The sequence below is a fragment of the Monodelphis domestica genome, chromosome 3, assembly GCF_027887165.1.
Source record: "Monodelphis domestica isolate mMonDom1 chromosome 3, mMonDom1.pri, whole genome shotgun sequence".
NCBI lineage: Eukaryota > Metazoa > Chordata > Mammalia > Didelphimorphia > Didelphidae > Monodelphis > Monodelphis domestica.
In genome coordinates, this window is record NC_077229.1 from 365108730 (window position 1) to 365124726 (window position 15997).

Here is a 15997-nt window from a genome sequence, read left to right on the forward strand (position 1 = left end):
AAACTGACTGAAATATTTAAGATCTTCTTGGAGCAGCTAATTCCATCTCTTCATAAATCACCTGGAAAATAATTTATTCTTCAGAGATGGTTGGTCACTCACTAGTTTGCTATTAAAATAAGATTTGATTATATTGCATTAATGACATAATTGTGAAATTCTCTTTGTCAGGCCAACTTTCTTCAGGGTACATGCATTTGTTGCTGAGGGGGTCTAGCATTTCAAAGACTTTCTTTTTTTGGAAAGGGCAGTAAAGACAGAGAATATTTCCTGGCCCAGAACCACCATGGAAGCCTGGATATTCTTGGAAATTCTGTTTCTTTCATTTCTAGTGATGGTTTTGAAATAAGATTTTGTAGCCAGGTAGAGTACTAGGTACTATTAAAGGAACATTTTCATTCTTTATAAATAAGAGTTCTCTTGCTTTCCAAAAATAGAACTTTGATTATCTTTAACATTTTACAATGAACCAGCCCAACTTTGCTGCCGTATTTAAAACATAATTTTTTGTATTTCGATTCCTGCAATTTTGAAGCTCATCATCTGACAAAAAGTTCCTAATATAAACCAGAGATGATATAAAAATCATAAAAACCTTGAGATGTTTTATCAAATATAAAATTAGTACTTCTAAAATGCATTTATTAAAATATATTATATCTAACAGGTTCCTGTGTACCAGAATTTCACACATTTTTTTTTTGCCAAGTGATGATTTTCTCTGTTTCTTCACTAATAGGAACTATTCTTTTAAAATTTGCATGCTAATATTAAACTTTATTGCATTATATAACTAAAACAGAGGGATTATATATTCAAAAATGGATGATTCATTCAGATGGATATTATGATATGAATAAATCTATAGTATTTTATAATAATTTCCCTCTTTCCTATTAACTTACCATACTATATAATACTGGAATGGCTGACTGAAAATTGGCTTTGTCTTTGCTTTAGTTTCTTCTTCCCTTCCCCTCCTCTTCCCTCAGATATAAATCTATTCTGAGTTACATACTACAAGGCTTGCTTTAGTCAACACTTTTCTTCAATGACTTGGGTGAAGGCACAGATGGCATGCTTACTAAGTTCAAGTGTGACATGAAGCTGTGAGAAAGGGCTAGCATGTTGGCTGAGAAAAATCAGATTCCATTAAGAGCTGGGAAGATTTAAATGATGAGCTGAATCTTAATTGGGGATACTTATGAAGTTGTTAAATACTATATTGTATTTATGAAACTATAAAATCCCAATTACAAAAGGAGAGAGTGATCTAAATAGTGGGGTTTGGGGGGGAGGCAACCTTCTGGGTATTTCATTTGATCATAAATTCTGGGAGTCAACATTGTGATAATACTGCTAGAAACAACAACCACCACCACAATATCAGCACATTATAGAGGAAAGGGTGCTTCTTTTGGAAGCAAGAAGACTTGTCTTTGTTTTCCACATCTAATTAATTCTGAAATCCATTGCAAGTCACTTGATCTCTCTGTGCTTCAGTTTATTCATTTTAAAATAAGAATAATAACTAGGGAGGAGAGACTTTCTCACAGGTTTGATGTGAGGCTCCCATGAGTACTCCCATTAAGTGCTTCACAAACTCTGTAAATGCTAGTTACCATTCAGTACTCTTAGCATATGTGATTCATAAGTGTACATATCTTCTCCAACTATAAAATTGTAACTCTTCCACAATTTAATATATTATCTTCATGAATTGAAGTGATTTAAAAAATAAAAAAGAGAAATAAAAGCAAAACCCGCATCACTTGGCGGACACCATTTTGTTGATCAGTCCCTCTCTACTTGGATAGGTGATTTCTCGTCAAATATGGGTTTTAAAATTATTAATCAATAACTAAATATTATATTTTATAAAGTTTTATTAATAATAACTAAAACAAAAGAACTGCCTGACTTCAGTCCAGTCACAGGTCCAACAGAGGAGGGGGAGGAGTTACCACCACTTAAATACAATCATGCAAAATGTGGGGACTCAGGAAAATGGAATTTGGGAAATACTAATGAACTTCTAGGGGATGAAGTCCAAAGGCTCAAAAGTCTCCATTTATATGCCAGCAAATACATGGTGTGTCACCTGATTCTTTCCTGCTATTTGTATACCCTAGCAGAGCTTAGAGAAACTGGGAAGTGTTCAAAGGAGGAATATTTTTGTCTTTGTATGCTCAGTACCTAAGATGGTATTTGGAAAGGAAAGGACATTTCATAGATACTTGTTTTCCTACAATTTAATCAGAATACAAATATATATACATGTGTGTGTGTGTGTGTGTGTGTGTGTGTGTATATATGTTGTCTTTCCCATTAAACTGTAAGCTTTAAGAGCAGGAACTCTTCTTTGCCTTTCTTTGTAACCCTAGCACTATGCAAATAATGCCTGGCACATAGTAGTCCTGTAAAAAGTTGTTTAATATCTGACTAACTAACTAAATTAACTAATTAATGAAAAAGATGGTGAGGCAGCCAGGAAGTTGAAGCTTGACATCTCAGGAATAACTGAAGGACCTATTTAGGCTTAGTTAAAGAAGATTAGGGAATAAGGATTGATGTTTTCAACTATTATAAGGAACTTCTAAGGAAGAATCACCTTTCTGGTACTCTGAGAAGCTAGAATTATGGCTGAAGAATGGAATTCAGAAATGGAATATTTTTGCATCAACAATAAAAAAATACCAGTGCTGTATAATAGATAGGCCACCATCTTCTGAGATTATAAGTAGCACATGCAAAGATGTGCTACTTCTCAGAGTTCATTCTTTGCAAGCTAGATTATATTTTTTCTAAATCCCTTCTCAGAGGCAATTGTGCAAAATGTATGATTAAATAATTTTAGAAGATCTCCATCCTCTTCACAGCTATCAAAAGAATATTTCTGGAGTATCAGGAGATTTGACCAAATTGCTCTAGTGACTCAAACTCCAATGGACAAATACAAATTCTTTTATTTGCTATTTAAACCTCTTCACAACATGATTCTAATCTATCTTTCCTAAATTATTATAAATTACTTTGATCTTTATCACTTTCTTATCAATTTCTTTACAGGGTGTTGTATCTTTTCTCTTTATACTTTTACACAGGACTTTCTCCATTCCTGAAATAGGCATCCTCCTCCTGTTTCCTGTTTCCTTCATGACTCTGCTCAAGCATCTTCTCCTTCATGAGGCCTTTCATGCTCACCTTTTCCTCTTTGCTAGTGCTTCCTCTTCTTCCTCTCATTTTCAATATACATTTTTATTTTGCTTATACTTTTATTCATTGATATGAATATATGCCATTTCCTCACTTAGAATGGGAATGCTTTTTTATATTTGTCTTTGGATGTAGTGACAGGCACATAATAATGTTAAATAAATGCTCATAAATTGAATCATAAAATTGGGTGAAATCCCTTTTAATATTTGCTGATTTTGTTTTATTGAATAAGTTTGTAATGCCTTTATGCTTCTGTCATCCCATTAGGGCTACTCTTTTGAGTCACATATATATTAGATTATTATCTGGCTTGTTTGATCTTAAAAGAAAAATAGTATATAACTCACTGGTACTAATGGTGAATCATTTCTATTTGTATGATTATATATTACATATTAATGTGGCATACTAACATTACATACGCACATATAAACATGCCACTTTTTATGCATTATATGTATGTATATATATATATATATAATTGGTGCCAATAGACTTATTTTCTATGGTTTTGCTAGTGTTAACATTAGATGTCGTCTCCTTTAAATAATAATATTAGTAGTCTGTTAGAAAATAATGTGAGAATCTTTAAAATTAATTAATAAATTAAGGCTAATAAATTTCTTTATCTTTGTGGTTCACAAATTAAGGGAAAATAATTTCATCAAAGTAAAATAAAAATGACCCTTTTATGGACCTTTAAATTGTTATTAGATGTTAACACCTGACTTTCAAAGAGAAGAATGGTAACCTTTCAAAAAAAAATTTTTTTTTGATAAGTGAAATTGCTTCACTGTTTTCCCTTCATCTGGATGTCTTTTTTTTTTCTGAAGCAATATTTGTACTTTCTTCTAGAGAGATTTTTCCTTTTTGAATGGCATTTATAAAGAATCAGCATTAAAATCAGACGGTTAGTTATTTCAGAATTTCCAACCTTCCCTAGAGGCATTTGTGACACATGGGTTATTTAAAATATCCCTTAAAAATGAAGATTTATCTTAGCATCAACAGTATATATGTTCTATGATAAATAGAGATAGAAGAAAAGTACTCAGTAATGGTTAAGTAACCCATCTCTGCTCCTCCTCTGTCAATGAATTTTAAATTTTCTCCTATTCTGTTCCTTGATAATGACTCCTGCAGATGTGCTCAATATTTGCATATGCAAGAAATAAAGAGAAAGAAGGAAGGAGAGAGGGAGTAGAGAGAAAAGCAAAAATAATAATAAAGGAAGAAAATGAAAATGAAAGGAGAAAAGAAAGAATGAAAAAAAACCATCTCTTTCTTCCCTTTCCCACTTAATTTCTTGAGAAAGTTTTCTACTCCCATTGTTTTCACATTTTCACTACCCATTCTTATCTTAAACCTCCAAGCTTGAATTTGTGCCAGTGCACATTCTTTTAAATTGTATTTTTTAATGTTATCAGTGAATTCCTAATCATCCCAATTGATGTTATTTTTTTCAGTCCACATCATCTTTGTCTTCTTTGTAGCTATTTAGAGACTGGAACTCATGTTCTATTAGTTTCCCTCCTACCTCTCTGTGTATTTTATGGGGGAGGGGGGAGGGTTGGGAAGATTAGGGGACTTTAAATACTATTTGCAACCTTATGTTGAGATTGAGAATATCACAGAATTTCAGAGCTAAAAGAACCTTCAAAATTCTTCTAGGCCAACCCGTATTTAACAAGTAAATATCTCTTCTACAATATAGCCCATACCTGTTTATCCAGCCTTTTATTTAGGACATTTACTAAGGGGGAATTCTGTTGTGTCCAAGGAAGTTTATTCTACTTTTAGATAGCTCTAATTCTAAGATTTTGTTTTTTTCTTTCATACCAAAGGTAAATCTTTCTCTGTAGATTTTCCTGATTGTTTCTTAATTCACCTATTAGCATTTTTTAGTGGTTTGTTCTTGAAACTCTTTTTTCTCCCTTCACTTTCATTAACTTGGCAATATCAAGCAACTGCCTAAGTTTTCAATGATCTATCTCTCTTTTCAGATGACTCCCAAATTAGGATCTTCAGTTCTGATCCTTCTTTTGAACTTCAGACCCACATCTCCAATACTACCTGTAAAACATCACTCACTAACTTATGACCTTGGGTAGCAATAGCAATTAATAATTATAGTAATAATAATGACAAATTTTAGATATTGCTTTGAAGTTTGTAAAGTAGCAAAATCATTTAATTTTTCTGTGCTTCATTTTCTTCACAGATAAAATAAGGGGATCCAGTTAGATAATATCACTTTCAAGTATTTCATCTTTAATTGTAATACCTATGATCTCTATAAGCATTCCAAATTTACCAGTTTCTGAGCTGAACTTATTATCCTGTACCTAAAATGTTTGAGGATTTAGTTTCTTATAGTACTGTCTGTAGCACCATAGTTTCCTTGGTTCCCCATTTTTGTAACAATGGGTTAATTTTGACTTTTTTTTCTTCTCTATCCGCTGTCATATTCAATGGGCACTCCCACATCTTTCACATCTGTTTATGTCCCTCTATTCCTGTTTTCCCTGTATTAGTATAGGTTCTCATTGCCACCTGCCTGAATAAATTTATTTTATGTAGTGTTGGGTCAAATCATCACTCAGCCTTTAGTGTCTCACTGTTGTCTTGTTCCTAAAGTTCATAGTCCTCTGATTAACAATGTCTTCCACAATAGCTTACCAATCTATCTTTTGAAACTCATCTCATATAATTACTCACTTTCTGATAGTCAAGATGGGTCACTATTCCTGAAATTCATATTGATATATATAATATATAGTTCTAATAACTCTGTAACTGTCTATCTTCATCTGTTGAAATTAATTTCATCTTAAAAGTCCAACTCAACACTTTCTCTAAAAATAGTTTGTTTTTCCTAATCATATTGGTCATTATCCACCTTTCTCATCTTAGAACTCTATTGCACTATTTATTGTTTCTCTCATGTACTTACTAATATTGCATATATTGTTGTCTTATTACCCTACAGTTCAATAAATTCTTTTTGAGGGTAGGAAGCTTATTATCTAAGTTTTTGTGTCTCAATAACTGGCAAATACAGGATCTTCTTAGCAATTGTCAAAGAATAAAAGTATCAACAATTTAGTGCTAGAAGAGACCACTGAGTTCAACTTCCTAATTTTTAAGATGAGGAAACTGAGATAGAGAAGTTAAGTGGCTTACCCAGAATCATACAGCTGGATCTAAATCAGGAGTAAGTGTTGGAGATGAGAGGTGACCAAGAAATATACTAAAAGGTAACACCTCCCCCACCTCCCATTCAGTTTTCTAAAACATTTTATTATTAGTTGACTTGTTACTTATTAAAGAACCATATTTGGGGGTGTAGTTTATGATTCCCAAGGACCCAAAATCCTGGTCTTAACCTTATAGTTTCTGCTTGCTATTTTCCATTTCATTATAGAAAAACAAAGTGAGAAAAAGAGAATCACAGCACATCTACATACCAACAATACATTTCCTAAAATCCAGTGACTGCCTCCTTCTAGTCAGCAAAACTTTACTAAAGCAACCACAATCCCAGAGAAATTTCTTGCAGTTAACTTATACCTTCTTTATCAATGCTCAGTTAAGATTCAATCATTTCTTTGCTAAGCTCCACGGTTTTAGAGCCTACTTTGAGCCAACCTCTTTCTGAAAGGGCTAACACATCTTTTCCTTCTGAATACTTCCACTTCCAAGTGAACTTAAAACAACAATTTCAATATGCAGTTATAGAGTGGTTTCCTCTCAGACATCAAAACCAATTCTTCTCTGACTGGTTTGATTAAAACAACTTGGAGAGCAAGTAATTACTCTCAGTAAAGCAAGAATAAAGTACTTCCAAAGTTAATAACATCGGACTTGTGAACATCTTATACATGCAAATGCCTAGTTAGGAATACCTCTGCTTCTCCTACCCACTCTGAGATCCATTCACCTCAGACCATGTAACCATGGGGTCATAGGTATGGTGCCACCTTTAGTGAGATATAGAGGATTAACATTTCTATGCAGCCTCCCCTTGTATCCCCTAGGAAATCAAGAACAATCATGCCTTCCATTCTCCTTTGTCTTTCTTAAATCATTTTGAAGTCCAATGACTAAAAATGCAAGGTAGAGGTCAGATAAAAAGTCAGGTTGTTTGAGATATGGGTATACAATAAAAATATGTCATGAAGTTTCAGACAGAACACATTGAAATGATAATAGCAACAATAAAGCAATATATTTCACTTCATAAATCTTACTTCTATTTATTGTTCGGATCATCTTTAACTCAATACCAGCTCCAAGTCACATGATACTAGAAAACCCTTTTTGTACAGTTTGTATCATAACTAACCATAAGCTTCATAATGACAAGATAGAATTGCTAAGTTCATTTGAGCCTTTCATTGAGAAAATGTGTCTAGATTATTTGCCATAAAATGTGCTTTGCAATAGAATTATCTTGTTTATTGAAATGGGTCTCTATCTTCTTTGTATTTTTATAGGTCTGTGCATGTACCTATTTGTGCACATCAAAATAATTTCTTTTCTTTTGTTCCATTGTGAAGTATAATTATTTACTGATGTATGATGAGGAGACCTTAGATGGATAGTCAATAAATTTTTAAAAACTCCTACAAATTTGCCCCATTTAGTCAATTTGCTATTACTTTTGTTTCAGTTTACCTAATTGATTTACATGTTTCTAATAAAATACAAAATGTTTGTACTCCAGTAAAAATAAGATTATTTATTTCAACCCAGATTATTAACATAATGCTATTTTTTTTTTTTGTTCAGGGAATAAAAAAGAAAAACAAAAAAAAAAAACAAAAAAACTTTTGTCATTTTCAAGTGAAAATTTTCAACCCTGTTTTCTTTCAGTGGGAGTCATTGGTTCTAAGTATAAAATTATGGATTTGTTTTTGTTGTGTTTTAAATCTTCTACTCTAGAAACTCCATTTTAGGTGAATTGCTGAGTTTAATGAGGCCTATCTTAATCCAATTTTCTACCTGGGTTGAGAAAGAGTGGATCATAAAGCTGGACTTAAGTCAGAATGACTCAAGGTGAACTGGCTTAAGCCAATTTCTACCGGTTTTAAATTTTCACTTAAAATTTTCTGAATCCCTCTTCCTTTACCCAGATCATTAAATTAAGATACTAGGTGGTAAATGGATATTGAAGATGGAGTATAAAGTGAGACATCAAATAACTTATTTTAAATCCATGTCGTATCTTTCTACTTACCCATGCATTTGATGTGAATTTAGCTACATCAACAATATTTACCACAAATTGTTGTCAACTTTCTCAGTTGATGCACCATCACAAAACACTGGAGGGGCCCTTATTAAAAGAAAAAGAAAGAAATTACATTTTTATGTGTTGAATTTCCTGAAGTCATTCACTCCCTTAAGTATTTCACTACTATTTTATGACTTACTAACCTAACAGACATGGAATAATGCAATTGTGTGTGTGTGTATATGTGTGTGAGAATCTTCTGGGACACCTCCAAATGTAAATGTTTTTGTAATGAAACTGGAATAATTATATTGAAAAAATAAATTTACCATAAAATTGTGAAAACATGGCTGAGGTTATATTTTCTTTTCATTTTATGAGCACAGTATCACCACTTCCACTGGCACTGTCAAAGTATCCTTTTCACTTAGACATTTAAGATGATAGAAAAAATAATTTACATATATTTTAGTTTTCTAAAAGATTCAGGTGGTTCTAAATTATCCTATCATTTGTCATCATAGTTAATATAAATATAATAAAAATAACCAAGAAAATTACTACTTTTCACTTGGGCAAATTAAAACACCTTACAAACCTTAATAAGTTAGTGATCATAATACTTTATGAAGTAGCTAAGTGGCAATAGTTAACTTTCTGAAGCTTAACTAAATGAGTTAATCCTCTAATCTCCCTCATATTTTATTTTCTATTTCTCTTATTATACATTTGCAAGTCTTGATATCTTATATTCTTTTCCAAAGAAAACTCTTAGCTTTTCTTCTGTGTACATGTATCTTTACATTCATCCATCTATCTATGTACCTAGCTACCTTACCTATCTAAAGAGAGAAAGATAATTTAAAAAGGAAAAGCAGGAGTCAGAGTTATATTAATTTTAAGACATAAATTTCCAATTATTAAGCCAATTTATTATTATTGATATAATCTTGGGCTTTTAAAATGGACTTTAATATATTTAACTACTAGAGTGACCAAGAACAAGTTACTTAAAAGTTCTTATCCTCAATTTCATTATCTGTAAATGCCACCTTATGTCTAATGATTTCTTTGATCTTTTCTAACTCCCATATCTCTGATTCCATTTCTTGTGAATGATCTACACACCAAGGTGTTCTAGATTTCACCTGAGTCATCTCACATTCAAGAAAGGCAGCAATGCTTCATTTCACAAAAATAACTCTTGATATTGCATTTGAATTCAGACGAGTGAAATCATAGACTATCTGCTGGTGTTACTTAAGAAAGCACAGAGATTCTTTGGGCACATTGATTTAGAATCAGTAGCATATGGCCACCAATGGTTTTTAGGTAAAAGCCATACTCCATGATATGTGATTAAAAAAGAAGAAGGATTTCCAGTCATTTAAGAGAATGAGGGGAAACAGATGGAAATAATTATTGGTCCCCTTGAAATATTAACAACACTGGCAGAAGAACATCCATTGGGCAGCTGGATTTAGGAGAATTTATAGAAATACAAAGATAAGAATCATAATAAGGTATGGATGGACTGTATTCTGTAGAAATGAAAGACACACTACACAGTAAGATCACAAATTTACTGAAGTAGGATGAAATTTCAAATGGAATGTATAGGATTATTTGTCAAGGATGTTGTGGAAGGGCCTCCTGTTCAGGGTTAGAGACTGGACTAAATTATTGTCTCAACCCTTTCCATTGCTAAAATGAAATGGTTCTACAATTCAGGAATTAATCTGATTCAATAAAAATTATATATTTGCCTACTCTGTTCAGAGCATTGTGCTACATGGTAAGGTGGTAAATTTTAGATACAATGTATTCCCTTCATGGAACTGAGATTAGCTACAATAATAGTCTAGCCATGGCTTGTTCCTATGAGGTGTGACAAGGAAATCACTTTAAAAGACTGATATATATTAATTTAAGGTCGCCAAGGAATTCAGCTATGTAATTCCTAAATGAAAACTCAAGTCAGCCGTCAGCCTTTTATAGAGTTTAATTACAAACAGGAGGAAGAAAGGAATTAGAGATAGAGAGAGAGAGAGAGAAAGGGGAGAGAAGGGAATAGGGCTTAAATACCCCTTCTGTTTAGGCTGGGCCAAAAGGCCCAAGCCCTTAGATAGCTGGGGCAAAGAAAGGAGATCAGTCCCTATTACTCACGTGACCAAAATGGAGAAACAGTCTCAGGGGCCTCCACCTCCAGCTTCCTTCAGAGCAAGCTTCTCAGAGCACCTCTCCAACCACTCAGAGCCAAAACTCTCCAACCAACCCCCCAGTCCTCAGACCCCTCTATCTTTAAGGAAACCATCCAAGTTCCCTCCCCTCAGTTCTCACATCTACCAATCACTGTCCATCATTTTCCCTGTGCCAATGGTGGCTCTAGCTTAATCCAGGACCGCCCACAGGTCTGTGGCTTTGCACATGTCTGTTGGAGGTCATATTCTCAAATAATTAAATCTTGATCTTTTGCTACAGCCTTCCTAAATCCTATTACCCTGAGTAGGGTAGAGATTGGAATAATTAAATTTTGATCTATGCTGCAGCCCTTCCTAAATCCTGTTAGGACTGAGTAGGGTGGAGATTGCAATTTCTAAGACTTGGTTCTGTCATTCCAAGTATCTCCATTGTATCAATTCTAAAATCAATCATGACTCAAAGAAATTCCTGTTCTATGCTTAAGTATAGGTCAAAGTCCTTTCCATTGTTCAGCAAAAGGTTTCTGTCCTAAAGTAATCTTAAGAAGGGAGGAGGAGGAACCTCCCATGCCAATGGGGTTCACATTCCAATAGCCAAGACCCACTACAATAGGAAATTTTTCAAGTATGAAATTTCCCAATGGTGAAATTTCTAACATTTATAAGTCTAAGAAATTTTATGGTTTACAGAGGCTGATTTATAAAATACGACTCACGTTCATAGTAATTCTGTATTTTGAAAGCTGGTTATGAAATGACTTGTGCTTATGCCTCCAGTTAGAGAACATAATTCTCTAACAAAGACTGAAGGTTAACCTCACATACCCCATTCTAGGAAAGATTCCACTCACCTTTGTGGCTCCCATTGTAGCCTCATGCTTTAAACAAAGGGATACCCAACAAATTGAGAATGGGTTCGGCCACAGGTCTTTAGGAAGAATAATATTATATCCAGCAAATGTATTCTTTAATATAATACATTTTTAAAACTAATTTAAGTGGAAGTTAGGCCATAGCAAGGTGGAGTTGCGGAATGATGTTTTTGTCTAGCTTATTTCTTCCACCTTACCAACTACCAGAGTGGGCACCTATAACAAAAACATTCTCAAACATCCCTTTCAGCTTGCTCATTCAAGAGGTCATTTCTTTTTGATCTTGAAGGAACACTGCAATAAAATACTAGCTAAAAGACTACAACATAATATCATAAATAACATACATTATGACCATACTGGATTTATACCTGAAATGCAGAAGTCGTTTAATATAAGGAAAATAATTAATGTAATTGGTTATATACATAATAAATAAAAATATATATGATTACATCAACAGATGCAGAAAAAGTTCTCAACAAAAGGTGATACTCCTTCCTATTAAAAACACTTGAAATCATAGATATAAATGGATTTCTCCTTAAAATGAGAAGCAACTACCTAAAAAAATTAGCAAATATTATCAGTAGTGTGAATAAGTGGGTATAAGTGGGAATGAGGTGAAACAAGGATGTCCATTATCCCCAATGTTGTTCAATATTATATTATAAATGCAACTATAGTATAAAAGAAGAAAGAGAAATTGAAAGAATCATAATGGGAAAATGATAATAATAACAAATAAGTAACCAAATGACATCTTTTGCAGGTGGTGATACATAGAAATTCCTAGAGATTCAAGTAAAAATCTAGTTGAAACAATAATTTAAGGAAAGTAGCAGGATATAAAATAAACTCACATAAATCATCAACATTGGCTTTGGAAGAGATAGTAAAAGATAATCCACTTAAAACAACCATAGACAATAAAATACCTGGAAGTGTATCTGCCTATCTGCTGAAAGAAATCTAGGAACTTTATGAATATAATTAAAAAGCACTTTTTTTAAAAAAATTCTTTCAAATAACATCAGAAATATTAATTGTTCATGGAATAATAAATATAACAATCCTACCTAACCTACTTATTTAATTCTATCCCAATTAAATTATTTAAGAAATTATTGAACTATGAAAATAATAACAAAATTCATTTGAAAAATAAAAAGGTCAAGAATGTCAAAGGAATTAATGAATTAAAAAATAAAAGAAGAAAATTTAGTACTACCAGATCTTAAATTGTATTGCAAAGAAGTAATTATTAAAACTATCTGGTTCTAAGAAATAGAGAATGGAAAAGAATAGACATAAAACAAAGAGTAATAAAAGATTATAGTAATCTAATTTTTGACAAAAGTAAATATCTACCCTATTGGGATAAGAAGTCACTCTTTTGTAAAATCTGTTGGAAAAACAGGAAAGCAGTCATATAGAAACTAGATATCAATCAATATCTTATACCATTTACTCAGATAAGATCAAAATGGATATATGATCTAGACTTAAAGGGAGAGATTGTAAGCAAATTAGGAGATCATCGAGCATACTACTTATCACATTTAAAGATAGAAAAAAATTTTATAAATAAATAAAAGGATAGGGAAACTGTGAGAGTAAAATGCATCATTTTGATTACATTAAATTAATTTTTTGTACAAATATAACTAACACAGTCAAGATTAGAAGAAAAATAGATGATTGGGAAAAGAAATCTATTTTTCTAAAATATTTATAGAAACTTTCTTTGCAGTATTGCAGAAATTGAGGGAATGCTGATCAATTGGAGGATTGTTAAACAAGTGGTGACATTATTTGTGGTTGCATTTTTCCTGATTTAATACTACTGAGTGGTAAGAAATAACGATCTGGTTAATTTTAGAAAAACCTGAAAAGACCAAATAAAATTCAGATGAGTGAAATGAGTAGTACCAAGACAACCTTATCAATAGTAATAGAAATATTTCTTGAAGAATCATTTGTATATGTCCATTACCAGAGAAAGATCTGATAAATAGAAACAATCTAGAGAGTATTATGTGTGTGTATGCACATACATATATCTTTTAATCAAATGATGCCTTCTGTAATGTGAGGATGGGAGGAAAGTAAAAGATAAATTCTGAGGAATTTTAATGTAACAAAAATAAATTTTTAAAAAGAAAACTGGGAACAATTATATAGTTTCTTGGAAGTGTCATATCTCCTATAAATGTATATATGTATGCATGTGTATGTGTATGGTGATTGTGTGTATATGTTTGTGTGTGTGTGCAAGAGAGAGAGAGAGAGAGAGAGAAAGAGAGAGAGAGAGAGAGAGAGAGAGAGAGAGAGAGAGAGAGAGAGAGAAATTTGTCAATTTTATGAGAACATTTGGCCATTCCCCAATTGATGAATGATCAAAAGCTATAGCCAATTTTTGGATGAAGAAATAAAAAATCTCCGTCTGCCTCTCTGTCTCTGTCTCTGTCTCTCTCTGTTTCTCTCTGTTTCTCTATGTATGTGTATATATATATATATATATATATATATATATATATATATCACATTCTCTAATCATTATTGACTTAGAACATCATTACTGATTAGAGAAATGTCAATCAAAACTATCCTGAGATATAATTTGATATCATTTCACACCTGTCAGAATGACTAAAATCATAAAAGGATAAAATCACAAATATTGGAATGGCTGTGAAAAAATGGAGGCACTGTAATGGAACTCTGAATTCTCCAGCCATTTAGGAGAGCAATCTATTATAATTTAATAGAGATAGTATATGTAACAAAAAACAACAAAAAATACACTTAAATTTTAAACATCAGTAAAAGGAACTAGTATTTAGTTCTAGGGAAGGGACAATTCCTAGGGAACAGGAAATCTAGGAATTCATAATAGCTGCTTTCGATTAGTTGTCAGGTCCTCATATGTGAAAAATAATAGACTGATTCTACTTGGCTCCAGACAGCAGAACTATTTAGTAGAAGTCCAATAAATAGAAGTTGTGAAGTGTCAGGTATATTGATGAAGAGTAAGACCATCTTATATAGAGTGAAAAGAAGGTATCTCCATGGGATAAGGGATTCTATCCTTTAACTTAAAGGAGAGAAATATAAAATATCCCACCTACCTAAGGAGATTTTTTCAAAATTATCTGAATGCAACAAACTCTGGTCTCAGACTCCTTTTCCTTAGTTCAGATTCTTCCAAAGTCAGAGTTTTTAACTTGAGGCTTTCCCACCTCCAAATAGATTTTAGGGGGCTGAGGAATTTGGATAGAAAAAATATATCTTCATTTTCAACTACTTCTAACTGAAATTTAGCATTTAATTCCATTATTTGAAGCTGTTATTTGCAGAAGAATTCATAGACATCATTAGATTGCCAAAGAAGATCCCAACAGAACAGTAGTGACGTTGTCTGGGATTTAAAAATTAAAAAATTATTTGCTCACAAGAATGAATAAATTTTTCATAAAATTGACACAAATACCTTTAACTCTAGAATTATGATTTTTAAGTTATTTTTAAATTAAATTTATTTATTTAGAATATTTTCCTATGGTTAAATAATTCATGTTTTTTCCCTCCTCTCTCCTGGAACTGACAAGCGATTCCACCAAATTATACATGTATCATTGTTCAAAACCTTTTTCCATATTGTTAATATTTGCAATAGAGTGATCATTTAAAGCCAAAATCCCCAATCATGAACCCATCAAACCATTTGATCAATTATACATTATTCTTCTGCATTTATAATCTTGCATTTCTTTCTCTGGATTTCTCCTAGGTCCCTTAGGATTGTCCTTGATCATTGCACTGCTACTAGTAAAGTCCATTACATTTGATTGTGCAATAATGTATCAGTCTCTATGTACAATGTTCTCCTGGTCCTGCTCCTTTTTGCTCTACATCAATTCCTGGAGGTCTTTCCATTTCACATGGAATTCCTCCAGTTCATCCTTCCTTTCAGCACAATAATATTCCATCACCATCATATAACCACAATTGGTTCAGACATTCCATAATCAGTGGACACCTCCTCTTTTTCCATTTTTTTGCTACCACAAAGAGCATGGCTATAAATATTTTTGTACCAGAATTTTACCCTATTTTCTCTTGCCCTTTAGGTATAATTGCAAATTGCCCTCCAGAATGGTTGAACCAATTCACAACTCCACCAGCAATGTATTAGTGTCCCAATTTTGCCACATCCCCTCCAACATTTATCACTTTCCTTTATTGCCATATTGGCCAGTCTGCTAGGTGTAAGGTGGTATTTCAGAGTTGTTTTTATTTGCATTTCCTTAGGAGGGATTTACTTTTTCATGTGCTTATTAATAGTTTTGATTTCTTCATGTGAAAACTGCCTATTCATGTCCTAGATTGATTTTAAATGGACTTTTTTTTTCTAATTCTTGCTGCTGAGATATGTTGGAAATATATAGAAATACGGATGATTTATG

The 15997-nt window shown here is 32.5% G+C and overlaps 1 protein-coding gene across 1 annotated transcript in view; it reads left to right on the forward strand.

Annotated features, from left to right (window-relative positions):
* CDH12 (cadherin 12) overlaps positions 1–15997 on the forward strand; it is a 1480679-nt gene that overhangs the window by 80071 nt on the left and 1384611 nt on the right. The window lies entirely within an intron of this gene.